The sequence below is a fragment of the Aquarana catesbeiana genome, linkage group LG07 (genome assembly GCF_042186555.1).
Source record: "Aquarana catesbeiana isolate 2022-GZ linkage group LG07, ASM4218655v1, whole genome shotgun sequence".
NCBI classification, from domain to species: domain Eukaryota; kingdom Metazoa; phylum Chordata; class Amphibia; order Anura; family Ranidae; genus Aquarana; species Aquarana catesbeiana.
This window is the reverse complement of record NC_133330.1, coordinates 241,600,833-241,625,261: the sequence shown is the minus strand read 5'-3', so window position 1 is coordinate 241,625,261 and position 24,429 is coordinate 241,600,833. Positions and strand designations below refer to the sequence as shown.

Sequence of the window (24,429 nt, the reverse complement as noted above, 5' to 3'; positions counted from 1 at the left end):
TGCGCCTGATGCAAAGGAATTGGCCTACTGGGATGCTATCCTTAAGCCATTTCTCATGGTGACTATCCGCTCGTAAGTGTGTATTAGCTGAAGTCTCCTTCCAAAAGGTGCGAGTCACTAGGGACAGATCCTTCCTACTTATTGACATATCCAGAAAGGAAATCCTCTCTCGGTCCCACACGTAGGTTAATTTGATGTTTCGATCATTGGAATTAAAAAAAATCTATGAATAGCGCAAGCGAATCCCGATCACCCCTCCAGATGACAAATACGTCGTCGATGTACCTGAGCCACGTATGGACACGGCTCAGGTACATCGGCAAGGTGTAAACCAAATTCTCCTCCCACAGTCCTAAGTGGAGGCATGCGTATGCAGGGGCCCAGGGTGCTCCCATGGAGGTACCATTCATTTGTTGATAATTATTGGACAAAAATTGAAAATAATTATTTTTGAGGGGAAAGGTCATACGCAACAAATTGCAATACTCATTTTTTATACTTTCAACACCTCAACTTCAGGGACAACATGCACATTTGCTGCCCTATAGATCCCAAGCAGCTGATCAGTGTATATCATTTTTTTTACCAATACAATTATTTATTTATTTATTTTTTTAATTGTGATTGCTTTTTTGCAATCATCTTTAGTAGTAATTGTTATTTTACAGCTATCTGTATCATTTACATTTAAGTAGAATTCTATTATCATAATATTAACAAATTTCATTTAGATCTGCTTCTATTATGATAATTTAGTACACTTAATATTAAGAGTAAACATGTACTACCGCTATAATTTTCTCTCGTTTTTTCACCATTTGAATCATACCTTAATTACGTTGAACTTTTTTCTTCTTACAGGTTTTGATAATAAATATTTTATGTGTAGGCAGGTTGAATTGCATCAATCAGCAGTTGGCCCAGGATGGTGGTGGGGGGGGGTTAAATGTTGCAAGCTCAGTTTATGGGCTTTTGGTCCGAGCCAGTCCACCCATGATATAAAAAGGGGGACGTCTGAGGTCCAGAGGTTCCAGGTCCGGTGTATTCCAGTATTACCTGTGAGTGGAATCGTCTGGCGCTACTGAAGGCACCAGGGTTTTCAAAAGACATCCAGCCATGGACAATGTCATAATAGCCCTCTCCTCACTAAGGTATTCCTGGGCCTCTACACTACTATAGTTAGGGTTAGAGTAAAGACGTTGTTCATATTGAACTGTTCTGCCACATTTCTTCAGTAGTTACATTAACCAATATGAGTCTAGTCTGAAGTTACTCAAAGCGGTGCATGTGGGTCCTGGCGTATCAAAAGAACCAGGGCCTGTAAAGCACAGAGGAGTATGAAGTAATACCACTACAAAAAGGTTAACTTGACAAAACAAGAAGGAAGAGTGAAGTTGCTATGGATAACCAAGTAGAAGAACATGCTACAGACATTAGGCATGGTACCTGGTAAGGCGACTGGTCCTCCGATAGCGAGGAGGTCATTGTCTGGCTCCTTCCCCAGTGGTCGGTTTCCAGTAGCAACCGGATCCGAACCCACGTTACAGAGATCTATGGCCTGGTCATGGAGTACAAAAGTGAAGGAGTTAATCAGCACGAATGAGGTCCACACTATGTACTAGGCGGGACCCTATTCTGTTACTGATTCTTCCCAAGACCGCAGTCTCTGCCTGGTCCGTGCATTGAGGAGCATGCTCCGCACGAAGGGTACCCCCATGTGCACAGGCATAGATGACCCCCACCCACAACTGTATTGCTGGTCTTTTGTGTATCAATTGCCTTTCATACATGTTCAATGTGAATACCACACACTATACCTATTAATAATACATCCATTATGTTATAGCCCTGATATAGGTCATGTTTTTGCCCCCCAAATATGGCTTTTTCATATAGTCTTCTACTTGAAGAAGCCCTGCATTTGAATACATTTATATTTGGACCTATAACCCATGGTGTGGCATTTCAATCTTAAATTCATTAGGTTGCATTACAAACCAAGGAAACTGCAGTCCTTTGTGTTTAGCGCTTAAGCGTTCATTCATTCCAACGGCCAGAATGAATTAAAAAACGTATGGCTAATGGAATATATAAGGAGTCAAATGCTTGGACGCACTTAAACTCACCTGCAATAAGTGTCTTTAAGGGCATTTTTGTAAACAACTTTTTCCTGCCAGGAATAAAAGGCATTCAGAGGAGAAATTCAAACACCCAGTATGCTTGAGGCCTAATCAGCAAGGAATCATGGAGGATATACCTATCATTATAAATAAATAAATAAATAAATAAATACAAAAAACACACCGCACACTGGTATCCTCCCAGCTATAGTGTAATTCATTTAAACCCCATGAAGCATTTACCCCTCAGTCATTTCAGTGTGAGTAGGGTGGGCAAACCTGCCCAAGATCAATCTCCAAGAGGTTTATTGAATTCTGTTTGAAGTTTGTGAATCCTAGAAACCTTGAAACTAGCTACAACTGCAAAATTACATAGTTAGTCTGGTTGAAAAAAGACACAAGTCCATCCAGTTCAAGCAACAGAGAAAAAAAAAAAAAACAGCACACTCAAATAGAAAACCTCCATAAATGCTATCAGAGAGGTTACCTGGTTGGGCGTCGGTGCGCATTGGTGCGCGCGTTCCTGTGCGTGCTGGGGCGCGTGCTTCTGGGGGAACTGGCGTGTCTAATCCAGCTGGCCGTGCTGTGCCTGGTGGTGCTGGTGTGCGCGACGGTGTCCGGGGGCTCGTTCGGGTGCACGGGCGTCTGTGCGTATCGGCACGCGCACGAGCGCGGCGTTTGGCGCCAATCAGCCTATTTAGGTCTGCTGCTATCTCTGATCGGTGCTGCCTGATCAACAGCTCTGTGCCTAGTTCCTGTTTCCTGTTCTTAGTTCCTGAGTTCCTGATCTGTTGACGACCCGGCTTGCCTTTGGATTCTTCTGACCTCCGCCTGCATCTGACCCCGGCTTGTTTTGACCTCGCTTCTGCCTGCTCCTCCTGTACCTCTGCTGCCCGCCTGTTGCCAAACCCAGCCTGTGCATTGACCTGTCATTAGCTCCTGCTCAGCATCCGTTGCCTGTGCCTCTGACTATCATCTGCTGTCTGAAGACTGCTAGCTTCCGGAATACGGACTCCTGCACAGGCTCTCATATCACTCCGCACTCGTGTGCTTCCTGTCTGCTCTACCAGGGGCTGCAAGTCGGATACGTAAGGGAGCCTACCCTCTGCCCAAGTGGACTCTCCGGTCTGGTAAGTGAGAGACCTGACAGTATCAGGCAGCCATGGCCGAGTCCGGGCAGGGGGCCTCCCCCCATGGATGAACTCTGTAGGCACCTGGCTATACCAGATTAGAGGGACAGGTCCAGGCCCTCTCAGCATCTCCTCAAGGAGCAGCGTCTGCCGGCCCATCTGCAGCACCCTCTGTAGTAATGCTCCCCCCGGAGCCCAGGGTACCCACACCTGAAAAGTTCTCTGGAGAACGTTGCAAGTACCGGGCATTCCGCAACGCATGTGAGCTTTATTTTGCCTTACAACCCTGCACGTTTTCTCTGGAAGCCACAAAGGTGGGGTTCGTCATATCACTACTGACCGGCGAGCCTCAAACTTGGGCTCACCGTTTACTGGAGCAAAAATCCAGATCTCTGGATTCCTTGGATGACCTCTTCCTAGCAATGTCTCAGCTATACGAGGACCCCCAACTAACGGCTACTGCTGAAGCCGCCTTGCAATCCCTGCAGCAAGGTCGCAGAGCGGCCGAAGACTACGCCGTAGAGTTCAGACGTTGGAGCTCTGATACAGAGTGGAATGACGCTGCCTTGCGTCACCAATATCGGTTGGGGTTATCTGATCCCCTCAAAGATGAACTGACACGTGTTGGGATACCTCAGACGCTGGATGAGCTCATAAACTTGTCAATCCAGATTGACCGCCGTCTGAGAGAGAGACGTTCAGAGAGGTCCGTTAGCCACCCACGTCCCACTTGGATGTTGCCCAGGGTTCCTAGTGCTCCGAATCAAGTTCCTCCCGCCTCTTCTGCTCCAGCCACAGAAGCTCCAGAACCCATGCAGCTCGGTCTGCTCCGTCCATCCCTGACCCCAGAAGAAAAGAAGCGCAGACGTACGCTCAATTTGTGTCTGTACTGCGGAGAACAAGGACATTTTGTGAGGGCCTGCCCCAACAAGAGACGTAAGTGCCCGCCGTCCTCTTCTTTATGTGCACCTGTCTTACCCAGATCTGGTAACCATTTGACACTTTGTTATGTTACAGCTTCCTGGAAGGAACATCCCGGTACCGGTCATTATTGACTCAGGAGCATGCAGAGGCTTCATTGACCGAACCTTCGTTGATAACCATAGTATTCCTCTCCAACCCAAGGCCCATGGACTTGCAGTATTCTTAGACGGTTCCACCCTCAGCTCCGGACCAGTTACCCAGGAGACCGTTCCCTTACTGGCCACTATTGGCCCGGAACATCGGGAACTCTTACGCCTGGATGTCATCTCCTCTCCCCTCTTTCCAATTATCCTAGGAATGCCTTGGCTGCAAGCTCACAATCCCAGCATCGACTGGTCAACAGGAAAGATTCAGTTTTTCTCCAATTACTGCAAACAACACTGTCTACTGGGAACACCCATAACACCATCTCAGTGTCTTTGCTTAGACGCTGATACCAAGCTTTACCAATCCCTTCCCGAGCCCTACCGGGATTTCCTGGATGTGCTCAGCAAGAAGGGGGCAGAGACTCCCCCGGTACACAGGCCCTACGACTGCCCAATAGAACTCTTACCCGGAACTGAAGTTCCCTTCGGAAGGATTTTTCCTTTAACTGAGCAGGAGCTGGGCACCCTGAAAACCTATATTGATGAAAACCTAAAGAAGGGATTCATTCGCCCCTCCACATCTCCTGCAGGTGCGGGCATCTTCTTTGTTGAGAAGAAGGATCACTCCCTACATCCCTGCATCGACTACCGGGAATTAAATAAAATTACCATAAAAAACAGATATCCGCTACCCTTAGTACCTGAACTGTTTCAAAGATTGGGGTCCGCTACAGTTTTCACCAAGTTGGATCTCCGCGGAGCCTACAATTTGATCCGCATAAGAGAGGGGGACGAGTGGAAGACGGCTTTTTGTACTCAATTCGGGCACTTCGAGTACCTCGTCATGCCCTTTGGCCTGTGTAACGCGCCAGCCACCTTCCAACACTTCGTTAATGATGTCTTCTGTGACTTTCTGGACCTGTACGTCATAGTCTATCTGGACGATATTCTGTTTTTTTCCGCTTCCCTGATCGACCACCGCAGACATGTACGAAACGTACTTACCCGACTCAGGCAACATGGGCTTTATGCCAAACTCGAAAAATGTGAGTTCCAGCTCCAATCTATTCAGTTTCTAGGCCTGGTCATCTCTCCCGAGGGTATCAAGATGGATCCTCAAAAAGTATCCGCTATCCTGGACTGGCCTGCACCTGTAGATAAGAAAGGAGTACAGCGCTTTATTGGCTTACCTCAGTCACCATTCTTAAACATCCCAATCCAGCCCTACCTTTCGTATTGGAAGTTGACGCATCCGAAATTGCGGTAGGAGCTGTGCTCTCGCAAAGACAAGGCGCCAAAGCCCTCCTGTACCCTGTGGGGTTTTTCTCACGTAAACTTTCATCTTCAGAAAGGAATTACGACGTGAGAGATGGGGAACTTCTAGCCATCAAAGCAGCTTTAGAAGAATGGCGTTATCTTCTGGAGGGTGCTGCTCACCCCATTTTGGTCTACACAGACCATAAAAATTTAGAATACCTGAGAACGGCTAAGAGACTAAAACCTCGGCAGGCCAGATGGGCACTTTTTTTTTTCCGATTCCAATTCCACATTACCTACAGACCCGGATCCAAGAATGTCAAGTCTGACGCACTCTCTCGCATGTTCCACGACTTAGAAAAAGCCCTACCTCCAGACACCATCCTCCCTTCTGGGAATTTCCTGCTGCTTCAAGAAGATCTTGTCTCTCAAATTAGACGGGCCTCTATGGGAATGACACCAGCTGAAGCTCGTGCCAAAGATGGGCTGTTTTGGTATGAAAACAAAATTGTGGTCCCTGAGGAGCTAAAAGTACAGGTGTTAGAACTTTGCCATGATCACAAGTTGGCTGGACACTTTGGCTCACGAAAAACAATCAATCTAGTACAACGTACCTTCTGGTGGCCTCATCTTGTTAAAGATTGCAAGGAGTATGTTGATTCTTGTAATACCTGTGCCAGAAGCAAGAATAGCCGGGCAAGGGCGTGGGGTCTGTTAAACCTTTACGGGTCCCAGAGAGGCCGTGGACCATGATTTCAATGGACTTCATCATTGAACTCCCCCCATCAGAAGAGTTTTCTTCCATCTTTGTTGTGGTAGATAGGCTGTCTAAGATGGCCCATTTCCTTCCCATGAAGTGTACCCCCTCGGCTATGGAAACAGCTACTATCTTTATCAGAGAAATTATCAGATTACATGGAGTGCCAACGAACATAGTTTCTGACCGTGGTGTCCAGTTCACCTCCAGATTCTGGAAAGCCCTCTGCGGCTCCTTGGAAATTTAATCAGCATTCTCCTCGGCCTATCATCCCCAGTCAAATGGGCAAACTGAAAGGACGAATCAGACCTTGGAGCAATATCTCCGCTGTTTTTCTGCATTCTCCCAGGACGATTGGGCCTCCCTGCTCCCTATCGCAGAGTTCTCTTACAATAATTCATTGCACTCAGCTACCAATCAAACACCATTCTATGCTAATTACGGCTTCCATCCGTCCTTTTTGCCTGGGTCAATACCCGAGTGCTCCATCCCTGCAGTGTCTGAAACTTTGGATTTCTTTTCAACAAACAATAAACTACTACAGGACACCATGGCCAAGGCTCAGGAATACTACAAGAGGATGTTCAACAGGAAGAGGCGTGGAGAGCTTGTCTTGGAACCCGGCAACCCAGTTTGGTTATCCACCGCTAAGCTGAAGTTGGCCTGTCCGTCCAGAAAACTAGGCCCTAAGTACTTGGGTCCTTTCTTGGTTAAGAGGAAGATTAACAACGTGGCCTATGAACTTGACCTGCCTAACTCCCTGAAGATACATCCAGTCTTCCACGTGTCTCTTTTGAAACCGGTTACTCCCAATTCCTTTGTTGGCCGTAGTATCGGTCCACCCGAGCCTATCCTAGTTGACGGCGAAGAGGAGTTTGAGGTGGAGGCAATTTTAGATTGCAGAAGACGCAACCAAACCCAATACCTCGTAAAGTGGAAGGGCTATGGACCTGAAGACAACTCATGGGAGCCAGAACGCAACTTGCACGCCAGAGAGCTCTTGCAGTCATTCAAAGCTTCTCATGCCTCAAAGTTGGCCCAGCTGGGCATCTGGAGTCTGCCCTTGAGGAGGGGGCACTGTCAGAGAGGTTACCTGGGTGGGGGTCGGTGCGCGCCTGGGCGCGTTCCTGTGCGTGCTAGGGCACGTGCTTCTGGGGGCACTGGCGTGTCTAATCCGGCTGGCCGTGCTGTGCCTGGTGGTGCTGGTGTGCGCGCTGGTGTCCGGGGACGCGTGCGGGTGCGCGGGCGTCTGTGCGTATCGGCGCGTGCACAAGCGCGACGTTTGGCGCCAATCAGCCTATTTAGGTCTGCTGCTATCTCTGATCAGTGCTGCCTGATCAACAGCTCTGTGCCTAGTTCCTGTTTCTAGTGCCTGTGTTCCCGAGTTCCTGACCTGTTGATGACCCGGCTTGCCTTTGGATTCTTCTGACCTCCGCCTGCATCTGACCCCGGCTTGTTTTGACCTCGCTTCTGCCTGCTCTTCCTGTACCTCTGCTGCCCGCCTGTTGCCAAACCCAGCCTGTGCATTGACCTGTCTTTAGCTCCTGCTCAGCATCCGTTGCCTGTGCCTCTGACTATCATCTGCTGTCTGAAGACTGCTAGCTTCCGGAATATGGAATCCTGCACAGGCTCTCATACCATTCCGCACTCGTGTGCTTCCTGTCTGCTCTACCAGGGGCCTCAAGTCGGATACGTAAGGGAGCCTACCCTCTGCCCAAGTGGACTCTCCGGTCTGGTAAGTGAGAGACCTGACAGCTATCCTATATCCACAGTTGATCCAGAGGAAGGCAAAAAAAAAAAAAAAACACAAACACAATAAAAGCATGATTCCAATTCTTCTTGATCCCCCAGAAGGTAATCAGATATTCCCTGTATCAACTATACCTGTAAGTATATTGGTATCCAGTTATGTGCATTTGGGAATGTATTGAAGCCTTTCTTAAATACCAAGCTACTGAGCTGGCCAGAACCAGCTCTTGAGGGAGTCTATTTCACAGCTTACTGTGAAGAAGCCTTTCTGTATTTGGAGATTTAATCTCTTTCCTCCAAATCGTAAAGAGTGCCCCCTTGTCCTCTGTAATGACCTTAAAGTAAATAACACCACCAAGTTCACTATATGGATCACTTATGTATTTATACATGTTGTTCATATTCCCCTCAATCTCCTCTTCTTACAAGAAACTAAATTCAAATCCGCTAATCTTTCCTCATAGCTGAGCTCCTCTATGACTCTTTATCAGTTTGGTAACTTATCTCTGCACTTTCTACAATTCCCCAATATCCTTTTTTGTAAACTGGTTCCCAAAACTGAACTGCAATGTATGAGCACTGCATTTCTACACCTGGAGAAGATAGTTTGATTGTGTCATTTCTTCCTTGTTGCATGTGGAGAAATGCATATTTCTCATTTTGCTCTCAGGAGAACTGACAATGAAAAAATGATTTAAAAAAGTGGAAAAAGAGAGGGTTGGGCCTGTCGTCACTCTTGAAGAGATCAAACACTAGGTAGAAAACAAAAGCACCATCCTTCGAATGGCCAGCAGCTTGTGCTTTCTGCAAGCTGGGCCCCAATAAGTAGTACGAAGATAATGCAACAGAATGCACCTGGGTAGCAAAGTGGGGAAAGCAGGATATCCCTAAAGGACAGTCAGAAGTTGGAGAGCATAGGTATTCTAAAAGAGGGAGCAGGGTGATGTCACAGTGTACAGTGTGCATCGGCTGCCACGTGGAGCTGCAAGAAAAAGCTACACTATAACATTGAGTACCCAATTGTCGCAGTAAGGGCCCCTCTTTTTCTGAACACTTTGCACTGCAACTCACCCAATACAATCTAGTGACATCTTCCTGGCCTAGGTTACCCCAGGCAAGCTGCAGTTTTTTTATTTTACTTATCTTATTTTCATATGTATTTTTTTTTTTTTATTGATGCGCTGGCTGGGCTGCACGCAGCTGAGGCCAGGCACGTCTGCAATTTCCCCAAGTTTGTCAGTATAAACATTCTCCCCGTGCACTTAGTAGCAAGTTGTGTTTTTTTTTCTTTTTTTTTGGTATTTTTTTTTTTAATATAGTTGGAGGCATAGCTACAGGCGCAAGGCCCCATTCACACCTGAGCATTTTGTAGCTTGAAGCCTGAAGCTACAAAACGCTGGAGGGGAAAAAAAATCAATTATTCTCTATGGAGTTGGTTCACATCTCCACTCCAAAACGTCTAAAGCCAGAAGCTCCAAAACGCCTTAAACTCAAACAAGTTCTGGAACTTTTTTTGATTAGGCAGATTTGGGCGTTTTTCTGCTTTTTACATTAGTGACCTTTTGACCTGTACAAAATCGTGGCAAAAAACGCACGACTTTCTGCCTGAAAACGCTACGCTCAGGTGTGAATGGGGCCTAAAAGCTATAGGCTGCCTGCCCTTACACAAGACAGAGGGAAGGGGATAGGCAGCAGCAAAAGGAAGGTGGAATTCTGTGGGCGGGGGAAGAACAGGAGCAGCAAAAATTATGCATACAATCTCAACACCATAGGCTACCCACCCTTCCCCAAATAAGGACTATTCATTAAAAAAAAATAAAAAATGTATTAACTGGCAAGTGCTACATATTGGTATACCTTTAGAGCCCCATAAAAGTGACTGGGTGGATCACTTTTACCTTAACTACTTGCTGCCCGCCCGCCGTCAAATGACGGCGGGACGGTGCGGCTCTCGTCCTGGGACGACGTCATAGGACAGTGTCCCAGAACAGCCGCTCTAGCGCATTCCGCGCCGTGTCATAGCAACACGGCGCAGATGCGCAAGAGCGGCTGTTCTGGGACCCTGATCTCTGTAAAGAGCCACGTCCACAGCTCTACAACCATGTGATCGGCTGTGTCCAATCACAGCCGGTTACATGTAAACACAGAGATGCCACTAATCGGCGCTCCTCGCCTCACACTGACAGAGTGTGTGGCGAAGAGAGCCAATCATCGGCATCTCCACGCAGGGAACAAAATATGTAATCAGGGCACTGATTATCAGTGCCCCGATTACAATATAGCACCACCATGTCACCAATCAGTGCCAGCAATTAGTGCCCACCAGTGCCAGCAATCAGTGCCCACTAGTGATGTTAGTCAGTGCTGGCTATCAGTGCCGCCTATCAATGCTGCCCATGAATGCCGCCTATCAGTGCCACCTAATCAGTACCCATAAGTACCACCTCATCAATGCCCACCAGTTCAGCCTATCAGTGCCACCTCATCAGTGAAGGAGAAAAATTACTTAGTTTCTGTCAGTAAATTTTGTAAATAAGTAAAACATTTTTTTCTTAAAAATGTTTGGCTTTTTTACTAAAAAAATAAAAAACCCAGCAGTAATTAAATACCACCAAAAGAAAGCTCTATTTGTGTGAAGAAAATGATAAAAATTGAATTTGGGTACAGTGTAGCATTCAAAGTGTGACAGCACTGAAAGCTGAAAAATGGCCTGGGCAGGGAGGGGGTGTAAGTGCCCTGTAGGCAAGTGGCTAAAGCCCATCGCCAGCTCTAAAATAATTTTAAATACCAGGATGTTTGTAAACATGCTTTGGTAAACAAGGTGTTAACATATTCCCACCAGCCATAACTTTGATTACTATTTATAATGTATTTTCCTTGTAAGGCCATGTTAAGCAAAAATGGGCAGGGACAGCAATTTATGTATATATTTTGAAAATTCAGGAACTTCTACAGGCAAAACACAAAACCCCAGTAGAAGCAGCATTTTTTAAGCCAGCGTGCATGGCCCCTTTAAATGTGTCTACCATACACATATAAGACAGGTTTTTTTTTTGTATATATAAATAAACCACGCTGATGAAACAAATAATAATGTTTTGTAACAATGATTAATCAAACCATTTCTACATATTACAGGCATAAATCAGAATACTAATCAGTAATAATATATGTGAAACCAAGAAAATAGATAAAGTCCAATAAGTCCCTGAGTGACCGTACTTGTGATCAGACCATAGTAGAAAAGTGCTCATGCTCCTATGGACAAATTAGATACATGCCCACTTCAAAACTGATGTGCTCAAGGTGTCCCCACATGGACATGCACTCACCACAATATATTGACCTTCTATTGCTAGATAGGTCACACTGAGCCTTTTAGGTCAAGCCCAGTTTCATTTACACCAGCCACACAGCACGGGTACCAGGAATCCGAGTCTTCTTAGTATCATGTATCGCCACTCAGAAAAGACAATACCATGGGAGAGATTCTCACTGCGCAAAGCAGACGACTTTATTGAATCACACTAAACATGTATTAAATACACTCACTTGAATTTGTGCCTTATACCGGCACTTGGTGTATTCAGCAATGCTAATAGAGAGATGACCACCATTGCTCCAGAAACGACGTCTGTTCCAAGGACAGGATGACATCACCAGGAAATAACTTAGCGACCAGGAAAAGCACCACCTCAATGCATTTCATCCTAATTGGACATCTTCAGGAAAAAAAAATTTTTTATTTATACCTACAGGTAAGCCTATGATAAGGCCTATCTGTAAGTACAGTAAATATTTCCTAAACGTTCACAGTTTGGGAAATATTTAATTTAGTGGCAGCTGGTGGTATCACCGTCACATGCGCACTGTGCTTTCAATGGATGCCATGCTGTACGCCCGTGACTCCTGTGCATGTGGCTTGGCCATTCAAACAGCCGGAGCCCCTGAACCCAGAAGGAAGACCAGGTGTAGATGGAAGCCCTGTCAGTGGGGACAGCATGGCGATGGGGAGCTTCATTTTAAGGCAAGTCTGTCATAATGTGCTAGTATGCAATGCATACTAGCACATTATGACATTATCCTGCAAGGGTGCAATTTTTTTTTGTGGTTTACTACCGCTTTAAAGAATACATAAAAATATCCTGTCAAATGTCTATCAAGAGGGATACATCAACAAAGATACATATGGATACCTCACTACACAATACCCTAAAACGCCTACTCTCTATTCACTACTCAAATCCCAGAAAAATGTAAATTAACCTTCTGGCCATCCAATTGTACACGGCATTGGATGTTTGACAGAAAAAGTGAACCAGTTTTAAGGTTTCTCTTTGAACCCCCCCCCCCCTTTAATGTTAGGAGATTACCGACGTACATAAAAGACACTTTAGACTTCATTCAAGGGCTTCAATGTCTATAGCCCTATATAAGGAATCTAAACAGTATGAACCTTCTTACAAGAACAGGATCAGTCTACATATTTTCCTGTGAGGCCTTGTCTATGTACCTGTGCCACAGGTACATAGATGATGTCTTCGCAAAAAGCGAGTTTATGCAAATTTGAACAAAAAAAATTTAACCTGAAATTTACTATGCATTGTGATTTTGCCAAAATACCCTTCTTGGCAGTGGTGATCTACATCCAAGATGACGGGAGTGTAAATACAACCATCTGAAGAAACTGTCCTGCTGCTGGCTAATTTTTTAACAAACTGTGTCTGATATTTTTGAGTATTTGTGGTACAGCAGGGGGTTGCAATGCATCTGAGGCGAGCGTATGCAGGATTTATTCAAAGGATATGGTGAGATGTTGGGAGAAAAAAAAACAGAATAAAAAAAAAAAAAAAAAAGGGAAGAAGGAAGCAGTTCTTGAATATACAGGAATGGGCAAAAAAAATACAAATAAGTTAAAAATACCCCCAATTAATAGAAAAGGTAGATACCTAAAAATCATTTGTGGATTCAACCCTAGGCATCCATCCACCATTATACAGATGCCAAAGTGGCAGGCAACAAGGTACAGCCAGCACTTTTTTTAGCAAGGGGCAGTGAGGTAGTGTGGAATGGTTCGCAGATGTGAGATTCTATGGACTAGCTGGAGGCTGAGACGCTAGTTTGTTGAGCTCCTGCGGCTTGTCTTGCACCCTGAAACAGATGGAAACCCTAAACTCCGGTGTCAGATCTAGATACTGGTGGTGAGCTATTTTGTGTGGTGTTCAATGTACTAGGATTATGGATTTTTTGCCTTTATTTTGTTGAAGAAAGCCATCTGTGTTTGTCTGTTTTAAGAGGCCAATAAAGAGTGTTTACTTTTACAAGCATCTTGCTGGTGATCTCAGATCCTCCATATCTATAATATATATATATATATATATATATATATATATATATATATATATATATATATATATATATATATATATATATATATATATATATATATATATATATATATATATATATATATATATATATATTTGTGAAGGCTATTTATACTGGAAATTTAAGTCCCGGTATTGTTTGACCTATTAGATGTGTATATCATTCAACTGTTTTCTGTGCACAGATCTGTGAATTTAGGCACTGCAACTCAAATAACTCTAGCATAATGTGTTAAAACAGACGTAAACACAACCAAAAAAATTTTGTATAAGTTTTACCGTAATAATATCACATTTGAACATTTTTTTCTCTTTTTTGTAACTGCCAGTTTTCGTGAAAATAACAGCTGGTGATGAAGATCCTTGTTTGGGTACTTTGTGTTACGCAGTGACCCAACATGACATTCAGTAAGGGTTTACCTTTACTTTACTTTAAACACCAATACACATACCACCCATTTACACTCAGGAAATTAGATCTTTCAGCAAGAAGAAAAAGGGTTTTGGGACTTTGAGTGAGGCACAAGACACATGTTAGGAGAAATTATAAAATTGTTTAATTAGCATATAAACAAAGCGTTAAACATGAGTATTTTTATCTATATACACAAGGCGATACAAAAAAAAAAAAGAGGAATTCATGTATGTACGTGCACGCATCTGAAATTGTATAGTATCCCATGGAAGTAACTAGTATAAAAAGCCAGTGCTTATTGAGTAATGGATACAAATGGGTTATAGAATGCAAATGAATCACAGTTGAGGTCAAGCTATGTGTTGGTGTATTAGATCTTTCAGCTACCTACAGTATAGTTGCTATCTACTGCTATGCTATTTACACCTCTGATTAAACAGAGCCAAAACCTAATCAAGGCACTGCTATCCTTAAAGGGGTTGTAAAGATGTTTTTTTTTTTTTTTTAAAATAACAAACATGTTATACTTACCTTCACTGTGCAGCTCGTTCTGCACAGAGTGGCCCCGAACCTGGTCTTCTGGGGTCCCTCGGCGGCTGTTTCAGCTCCTCCCCGCAAGCATTTACCACCTTCATGCGAGCTCCCTCGCACGGTGGTGAGTGCTTGCGGGCGCGCTCCCGTGATACAGCCGGCGGCTATAGCCGCTCGCTGTATCACTCGGCCCCGCCCCCCGGCGTGCCGCGTCATCGGATGTGATTGACAGCAGCGCGAGCCAATGGCTGCGCTGCTTTCAATCCATCCACTGCAGCCAATCAGCGACCAGGCTGAGCTGCAATGAAGCTGACGAGGACGAGGAGCGAAGATTCGAGGCGTCAGGTAAGTAAAACGGGGGGGCTGGGGGCGGCGGTACTGTCAAAAGTTTTTTCACCTTAATGCATAAAATGCATTAAGGTGAAAAAATTTTTACCTTTACAACCCCTTTAAATTGATGAAATACAGATCATAGGAGGGAACACTTTCAATCTATATTTTTCTATTTGCTAAATGTCCAGAGTGTCATAAATTCGCTCAGAACAAAAAAAAAAAAAAAAAAAAAAAAAGTTACCTCAATGCCATGAAGCAAGAACAAGACCCATTGTTTTATTCATAGACTGTACATTCTTTGTAGGACCTTGACAATCTGAACTAAACCCTTCTGGTATAAATGATCTGTCACTCTGCTCTAACTATTCAACCCTTGGGACCAGCCTATAATCTTTTGAAGCTACAAAGATTCAAAGCATATGGTAGATCAGGTGTTGGACTTGGGGGAAATCAAAAATTAAACTGTCTTGGAGCTGTTAAAAGTCTGTGCACTGTATATTTAATGTGTTGTTGTATATTTAATGTGTTTTTGGTGCATGAGGTAGGAGGCGGCCAGAAAAGCAAAGGAGCAATTGCCTGAAAAAATATTTCTATTAGCAGTGTCACCTTAAATTTAAAAATCTGTTTATTTTAAAACAGATGTTCATGCAAAGTAAAATTGCCACAGGCAAGTCGATTTGGAGTTGGCAATTTCAACATGCATGAATAGAAAAAACAAAATGGAAAATCTGCTTGAAATCTGTCATGCCGTTAACTGTGCTACAAAGTTTACAAAAATTTAACTTTGCATATAGACTAGGTTTTTGTGCTGCAGGTAAGTCTATAAAATGTTTTACAGAATAAGTTAGACCCTAGCTAGTTCTCAACCATGATTAATGTCATACTTATCATTAAATATCATAATTTAGCTCATTGTTATACACAGAAAGTGGGTAAAAATAACCAAAACCACCTAATATGTATTTTGTCCTTATTAAGATAGAATATTGAAACCGTCTTTGGAAGGAAGGAAGGAAGGAAGGAAGGAAGGAAGGAAGGAAGGAAGGAAGGAAGGAAGGAAGGTCTACGGCAGGGATGTCAAACTGGGCTGCATCAGCATCGTGGTTGCAGGAACTCAACCATGTCCCCCGCCAAACTACATCAAACGGTGGGTGTGGCCAAACTGCACTAACCAATTACCAATATAAAAAGGAGTCTCTGCAACAATGTAATGGGAGTATTCACAGTAACCACCAATGTAGGGAGGGAGTTACACTGACCAAAGTAAGGGGGACACTCACAATGGCCACTAGTGTGAATGGAAGGATTGTACACCAAGCCCCAATGTAATGAAAAGATTTACACTGACCACCAATGTAACTGAGAAATTTAGCCTGCGTTGACACTTGTGGGTGTCAGGAACGCAAGCAAAATCTCTTTTTTGACACCAAGAAATGTGCTGCCCTTTAGCAGATACACAGCAGTGTCATTAATTGTTAATTACACCCTCACGCATCTGCTGAGATGTTGCCTTTTCACATACACTAAAATTCAGGGTGCTGTGGCACCATGTTATTTTGAAAAAGGGTTCCACCTCCAATTTGCTTACCTTTTGCAGAACAGGCTGATGTTAGGCTTAATGACCAGTTGTAGGCAAAACTTTCCAGCATGCCCCCTTTACCTCTCCAGTGGGCAGCATTCAGCAAATGTGATGGTGGATATGACCTCAGGAGGGGCATGATATACATATGAATGCCATCTCTATTTACATATCAATGCCGCCAGTTTGCATTGTTAATGCAGGTTATTTACATGTAAAACACAGGGTCTGCAGGGGAGTCATCTGTACGCGGCAATTGAGCAGAGCTGGGCAACATTAGTAATAGAACTTCACTCAGATATCGGGACACAGCACAGGACTAAAACTTCAAGAGACAAGGGAATTTAAACTGGGATAGTTGGCAAGTATGAGGCAGCTACTTTGGGCCCCACGTGGGGACCTGGGCAGCTGCCCCTCTTGCCCTGCCTTAACCACTTCCAGCCCAAGGACGTCATATAACGTCCTTGACTTTCAGTGGGAATATCAGAATGATGCCTGCAGCTACAGGCATCATTCAGATATCCTCTTTTTCAGCTGGCGATTGTGCGCACTGTAAGAACGATCATAGCGGCAGTGCAGCCACTAGATCATTCTTACAGGTGACGGGAGGGAAATCCCCCCCCTTTCCGCCGCACTTAGGTGCTTCTCCGGGCTCTCCCGTGCCATCGGGACCCAGGGAAAAAAAATTGTCCGCCACCAGATTACGATCATAGAGATTTCATCTCTTTGACCATTGGAAGCCCGGGCGCGACGTTATGACATCGCGTCTGGGCCGCGCTTGTAAACAAAGCCGCGATTGCGGCTGGAAAGCATGAATCATGAATTTTTTTTTTTATCTCATGCTTTCCAGCCTGGAGGAGAGATGTGGAGTCTTATTGACCCCGCATCTCTCCACAAAGGAAGCAGCTGGTCTGTCATATGGAGTAGACAATGGGGAATTTCCTCTTTGTGGGACTTTAAAGGGGCAGGAGTCTCAAAACAATACATCAACGAACTATGAATAATAATTACATGTTTATTTATCAAAAAGTTAAAAAAGACATAACAATTGATAAAAGAAAAAAGGAAACAAACAGATGCCAAGATTTCAATTTATGGTGATACAACAATGTTACATGACAGTTTCACAAAGGTACACTTAACCCCACAAAGGCTGTTCCAGCAAGAGGAAGGCTGTGGTCATATGGAGTAGGAGCACACGATCTCATCCACGGCTTGGCGCTATTAAGGCATGCTATAGAGCGGTGCACTAACGCACCAGACCCATGTGAGTACCCTATAACAGGGTTTTGTTTGCATTAAGTAAAATCTTTTAAAGCGTTATTACACTATGGAAGTCTCTTTTTGATATTTATATATAAGGATGCCACATCTTTGAGCAGTATTTGGATAGTGCAACCTGACCTGGGATCCGTTTTGAGGATTAAAAAGCATGTACTGACCAAACTTAATTGCAAGGTCACACCTTCTGAGGTGAGCGGCCATTACCTTGGGGTGGGGAGCACCTGAGTGTAGTCACTACTGAAGATCGCTATATTCACAGTCACCTATTAAGTTTTTTATCTTTAGATTAAGGACGCTGAAAACTGACCCTGAATGGTCAGAGTATCACGGACCTATATGCACCTGAGCACTTTATGGATCACTTTTGTATCAATATTTATATTTTATGAAATGTATATTCACGCTTTATGATGTTGTAAGCTGTATGACGACAACAGTCGCGTAATATATATATATATATATATATATATATAAAATTATTCTTGGAATTTATAGGCACATCACTTTAGTTAACAATCTGGTTCAGCAGATCATTAAGGGGATAGCGCAGCACATGATTTATTTATCTGTGATTCTCACATGTTAGTATGGGACGTGATTAGTGCTAGCAGCTGTCATCATACTATTTATAAGATAGGGGATCTTTGATTTGGTAGCTCGCAAGACCTTTACTACTATTTTGAATTTTGTTTTCCAACTTGCACTATTCTGCCACTATGCACTCCTGCCTCCACACCAGCCGATCCGGTCCAGTCTGCCACCATGCCAGTTGCTTTGGTCAAGCCCATATCAATTAAGCCTTCTGTTCTAGGCCTTCCTGCCACTGCATCATCTATGGGTCGGTCTACTCCCGACTCCTCTGCTCTTCTTCTGCCTTTCCATATTTGGGACTCTCAGTGGCCAGGCCTCATCCTAACACAATTGCATCTTCTTGAACTGGCCTAAGAAGCTCTATCCATCCTTGGGACAGACTGATTTATTCAGCCAAGTGGGGTCCTTGACCATTTCCCAAAGCCACCATTTATCAAGCCCACCTTTCAGCCTTCCAGTCAGACTCTACTGAGCTTCGACCTGCTACCCACATCCAGTCTGATGCCGCTGATCCTCCACCTATTGCCCAGTCTGGTGGTCCTGTGCCTGATGTTTAACCTGCTGCCTGATGAGCAGTCAGATGGTCTGCTGCCTGGCGACCCACCTGCTTCTGACAGTTCGCTGCCCGGCGACCCACCTCCAGCTTCTCAGAGTTCAGATGCTAATCTTCTCTGCATGGAGCCCTTATATCATTTCCTTCTCCTTCCCAGGACTACATGTCCCATGACGCATTGCTCCTCACACATTCACAAGTTCTCAGGCACTTACTGGCATGTATGGACAGTATACTAAGCTGTATGTTCTCTACACGGTGTATACGGACATATATGGATGTTGTACTAAGCTATATGTGGGCTGCACGGTGTACTGAACTGTATATGTACTGCACTGTCTATACTGACATGTAAACAAATAAGGCATTCTGTATGCAGGCCAACTAATTGGCTGACCAACTAATCTATAATGAAAATCCCGGCAACTATTTTTATTATTGATTATTACCTATTATATTGATTAGTTGTTTCAGTCCTAATATGCTGTGTGTTTGATACTGCAGATACAGAATTGCAGAATAAATCCACCTGGTGATGCATCAATATTTGGAGTGACAAGTACTTTGAGGCAACTCTATACGATTACAAAGATCCTATCTACCACTTTGCCTTATGAGATTATCTTTCATATCCTATCTTAATCAGGTTTTAAGGTATTTCAATTTGATCCATTATTGATGTGTAAACTTCCTCACTATACTATGGCTTTGTATGATTACAACAATGGTTGTCCCTGGTGAATATCTGTATCATAGTCTTGTTGGGAAGTCTAAACTGAGGATTAACCCACCAGGAAATCTTTGGAGCAGCCAGAGTATATTTTATGTGGGTCAACTGCAACTAGCTTTGCTGACAAATGCCCCGTACACACGGTCGGATTTTCCGATGGAAAATGTCAGATCGGAGCGTGTTGTCGGAAATTACGACCGTGTGTGGGCTCCATCGGACATTTTCCATCGGATTTTCCGACACACAAAGTTGGAGAGCAGGAGATAAAATTTTCCGACAACAAAATCCGTTGTCGGAAATTCCTATCGTGTGTACACAAATCCGACGGACAAAGTGCCACGCATGCTCAGAATAAATAAAGAGATGAAAGCTATTGGCCACTGCCCCGTTTATAGTCCCGACGTACGTGTTTTACGTCACCGCGTATAGAACGATCGGATTTTCCGACAACTTTGTGTGACCGTGTGTATGCAAGACAAGTTTGAGCCAACATCCGTCGGAAAAAATCCTAGGATTTTGTTGTCGGAATGTCCGAACAAAGTCCGACCGTGTGTACGGGGCATAACAGGCTCCAGACGTAGCTCATCGATACAGGGCTAATTATGACATCCAGGAAAAGTCAAGATTTTCAAAGACCTAACATTGTGAAATAAGTAGAGTTTTCTTGGCAGTGGTAACTGCAAACTACATCTCCATGGTGTCCTTCATGAAGTAAAGTTGTTTACATATCTCCCTCTGCTGCCCTCCCCTGACATACTTCTGGTCCACCTTACTCTGCAGCTAACTGGAAGTTAGGAAATGTCGATACAGTTAAATTGAAACAATTTAATTAAAAAAATTGTAGAAAGCAGTGCAGGAACTGGAAGTGTGTGGTCACAGCCTATGTCTCATTAACGACTCATTTACACTCGCTTTAAAACATGGCTTCGGACAGGCTTTTTTAAAGCTCTCTGAACACCAGTCAAAGCACCCGTCATTAATAAAATGGTTAGTCTACAGTCCTGTTTATACCTTGGGTTTTCTTTGCATAGGCTTTGCTTAACAAATTATACCCCATGTCGCTTCAGTGCTTCAAAGTCTCCACAGAAGTCTATGGCAAAGCTTGCTTGAAGCACCTGCAGCTTTTGAGAGGCTTTAATTCAGCTTTAGCTTTGCATTGTTTTGGAGATATTACAGGTATGAGATATCAGCATACACACAGGGCATCTGCCAAGCTTCAAAAAAGCACCACTGAAGCACCAAAAACACATGTTTAAGCAGTAGGCGCTTGAATGTGTTGAAGTTGAAGCAAGTGTAAATGAGCCCTTAGGGTATCACAGATCTAAATGGCAATTATACATTAAAAACTTACCTTCCCCAAGCTTTGGAATGATTTTTTCTGGAATTCCTTTTTCACTTAGGACAGTAAAATGCTGCCACAATCTCAGGACACAGGACCCAGAAACAGAGCACCATGGGACCTGCTAAGAGTACACTTACACATTAATATCAAAAACATCTTCATTTTTCAAAACTCACACATGCAAAATTATTTCCACATATTCAGACAATCTGGTAATACAAAGCAAAAGGCTATAAAATAAGATACTACAATAAGGCAGAGAAAAAAAAAATAAAACACAGTCCAAGGAGCTAGTTCAGAGGAAATCTCAGTAACTCCTAATACCCAACATACTTCTGGTGTCTGTAACTTTGCAGCAAGCTGGAAAGACCAGGACTTGTCTGAATGCTACCTGTATTCATTAAGGTTTGTCTGGTGTATGGACCACCACTGAGCAGATTTTCACTTGTGTCCCGTTTTGTAGGACACTTGTCAGCAGGACTATACCCAATAAATGTAGTCCCGGAATTATTTTTGAATGTTTTGTTTTTAATTTTAGGTGTCATATGATATTAGCACAATTTACGAAATGCTACAAAATACAAAAAAAAACAACAAAAAACACAACAATAACCAGTTCCCGAGCGGCTCACGCAGATTTACTGTGGCTCAATGGTTCTCCTGGGCGAAATCCCATATATAAATGGGTTTCCCTTTAAGAGCCACCAGAGGGTGAACCCGATGTGCATGGCCGCCATCGCCGCCGTGCACGAGAGCCAGCACGGGGATTTGTGTGTGTAAATACGTAAATCCCTGTCCTGTCAGAGAGGAGAGGAGAGGAGAGGAGACAGATCGTGTGTTCCCACTAAGTAGGAACAACAATCTGTCTCCTCTCCTAGTCAGTCCAATCCCCTTACAGTTAGAACACACCCAGGGAAAGCACAATTAACCCCTTGATCGCCCCCTAGTGTTAACCCCTTCCCTGCCAGTGACATTTACACAGTAATCAGTGCATATTTATAGCACTGATTGCTGTATAGATATCAATGGTCCCAAAAATGTGTCAAAAGTGTCCGATCTTTCAGTCGTAATGTCGCAGTACCGCTAAAAATTGCAGATCACCACCATTACTAGTAAATAAATAAATAAATAAATAATAAAAATGCCATAAATCTTTCCCATAGTTTGTAGATGCTATAACTTTTACGCAAACCAATCAATATATGCTTATTGCGTTTTTGTTTGTTTTTTTTTTTACCAAAAAAAAGTAGAATATATATTGGCCTAAACTGATGAAGAAATTAGTTTTTTAACCACCTCAATACAGGGCACTTACACCCCCTTCCTGCCCAAGCCATTTTTCAGTTTTCAGCGCTGTCGCACTTTGAATGACAATTGCGCGGTCATGTTACACTGCACCCTAATTAAATTTTTATCATTTTTTCCCCACAAATAGAGCTTTCTTTTGGTGGTATTTGATCACCTCTGCGGTTTTTATTTATTGCGCTATAAACAAAAGAAGAGGGACAATTTTGAAAAAACACAATATTTTTTACTTTTTGCTATAATAAATATCCAATTTTTTTTTTTTTTTTAACAAATTTTTTCCTCAGTTTAGGCCGATATGTATTCTTCTACATATTTTTGGTAAAAAAAAATAGCGATAAGCGTATATTGATTGGTTTGCGCAAAAGTTATAGCGTCTACAAAATAGGGGATAGATTTATAGCATTTTTATTATTTATTTATTTTTTACTAGTAATGGCGGCGATCTGCAATTTTTATTGTGACTGCGATATTGCGGCGGACACATCGGACACTTTTGACACATTTTTGGGACCATTCACATTTATACAGCGATCAATGCTATAAAATTGCATTGATTACTGTGTAAATGTGACTGGCAGGGAAGGGGTTAACACTAGGGGGCGCTCGAGGGGTTAATGTATGACCTAAGGAGGTGACTAACTGTGGGGGGAGGGGACTGACTGGGGGAGGTGACCGATCGCTGTCCCTATGTACAAGGGACACGCCATCGGTCTCCTCTCCTCTCTGACAGGACGTGGATCTGTGTTTACATGCACAGATCCACGCTTCTGCTCTGTTACCCGGCAATCGCGGGTGCCCGGCGGACATCGCGGCCGCCGGGCACGAGCACCGGGTCCCGAGCGACGCAGCGGGCACGCGCGCGCGCCCCCTAGTGGTTTGGGAGGGCGAGGACGTCATATGACGTCCTCCCAGAACAACAGAAGCCTCGTCCCGCCGTCATATGACGGTGGGCGGTGGCTTAGTGGTTAAAAACATTTTTGGAGATATTTATTATAGCAAAATAATATTGTTTTTTTCTTCAATATTGTCACTTTTTTTGTTTATAGTGAAAAAAAAAAAAAAAAAACGCGCAGAGGTGACCAAATACCACCAAAAGAAAGCTCTATTTGTGGGGGAAAAAAAGGACACAAATTTTGTTTGCGTACAGCGTCATGACCGCGCAATTGTCAGTTAAAGCAACGCAGTGCCAAACTGTAAAAAGTGCTCTGGTCAGGAAGGGGGTAAAATCTTTCGGGGCTGAAGTGGTTAAGACTGGGTTCACATATATGCAAATTGGATGTGGGTTTTCTCCACATCCAATTTGCATGACAGGGGAGTATGACCGTCTCTCAATGCAGCTGGTCCACACAACTCCTGTGCGTGTTTGATTCCGATTCAGGTGTAAATTCCGGTCCGAATTTTTGCCTGAATTCGCACCTGAATCGGTGAACAGGGACACACCGGACCCCCTGCTGTGAGCTGCGGCTGCAGTATGTGTAAACCCAGCCTTATACTCACCTACATGGCTGCACCACTGATCAATTTAATGATGCTGTAGCTGTACCCACCGGCTCTACATTGAGAACTGAGCGATCCAAGACCACTGATTGCTCAGTTTTAGTCTTCAGTGAGCAAAGAGCCAGTGACTGCCAGTCACCGCCTCCCTGCTCTGCCCCTCATGGCTCACTGAAGTGCCAGAGTGTGCAGGGGATGGGACTGGCTGGCTCAGCCTCTCAGCAGCACATTGAGTGCTGGTTCACACTGGTGCGATGCGAGAACATTGCGAATCCACTGCGTGTTCCCGCGTCGCATGTCATTCACACTGCCATATGCGAATCGCTGGGGAGTGTCAATACATTGTTAACGACACCCCCAGTTCAGCTTGCATATCGCACTGCGAACTGACAGTTCGGACATGAATCGGATCGCATATGTGTGAACACACATGCGATCCGATTCTGGTCCGAACAGAAAAAAGGGTCCTGTGCGCGTCTGCACTGAATGCGGTGCGATATCAGCCATACTATCTCTATGGCTGATATCGCACCACACAGACATCGCAGGAAATGTGAACGGCAGTGCGCTGCGAATTACATGCAATGTTTGGCATCGCACAAGTGTGAACCGGCACTGAGAGGCTGAGCCAGCTGCAGGTCAGGCATCTGGGCGGATCCTGACATTATTGTTCGAATCCCCGCAGAGCCTGGATCTGCTCGGGGACATCAGCTGACAGCAGACTTTAGCCCGCTGTCAGCTGAATATGGGTTACAGGAGTACAGACCTAAGTGCAATCCTGTGATCCATAGGAGAAGCG

At 44.1% G+C, this 24,429-nt stretch overlaps 1 protein-coding gene across 1 annotated transcript in view; it reads right to left on the bottom strand.

The window, feature by feature from the left end:
- The window catches only part of HFM1 (helicase for meiosis 1), a 441,821-nt gene extending 420,874 nt beyond the window's left edge, over positions 1-20,947 (bottom strand). Inside the window, exon 1 of the mRNA XM_073592028.1 lies at positions 20,838-20,947. The gene's annotated coding sequence lies outside the window, so the exon portion shown is untranslated. The remainder of the gene's footprint in view (positions 1-20,837) is intronic.
- Between the last annotated feature and the right edge of the window lie 3,482 nt (positions 20,948-24,429).